Here is a 358-nt window from a genome sequence, read left to right as displayed (position 1 = left end):
GCATGAAAGGTTCAAGCCATAAATAATTTTCATATAAAAGAGTGCTCACGTTAGTTTCTAAAAATACTTGTGGTAATTTTTGTTGAATAATACTCTAAGCTTTATATAACTTCCTAAAATCTAAGACTGACTATATCTCATATATTTGCAAGTTCTACATAATTCATTTATGTGCTTGTAAAGAATTAGTGTAATGGTCTATTTATTATCGATTAATTTGTTCAAAACTGTCTTCATTTGCTATCTGAGGAATCTATTGTGTTTGCATTTTAGGTTTGTTTCCCGATGTGAATGATGTTTGCCTATTGCTTTACAGGACGACTTTCTATAAAACCCCCCTTAAATATTTAGAAAAAAC

The sequence above is a fragment of the Macrobrachium nipponense genome, chromosome 4, assembly GCF_015104395.2.
Source record: "Macrobrachium nipponense isolate FS-2020 chromosome 4, ASM1510439v2, whole genome shotgun sequence".
NCBI classification, from domain to species: Eukaryota; Metazoa; Arthropoda; class Malacostraca; order Decapoda; family Palaemonidae; genus Macrobrachium; species Macrobrachium nipponense.
The sequence above is the reverse complement of the archived record's forward strand: the minus strand, read 5'-3'. Positions refer to the sequence as shown.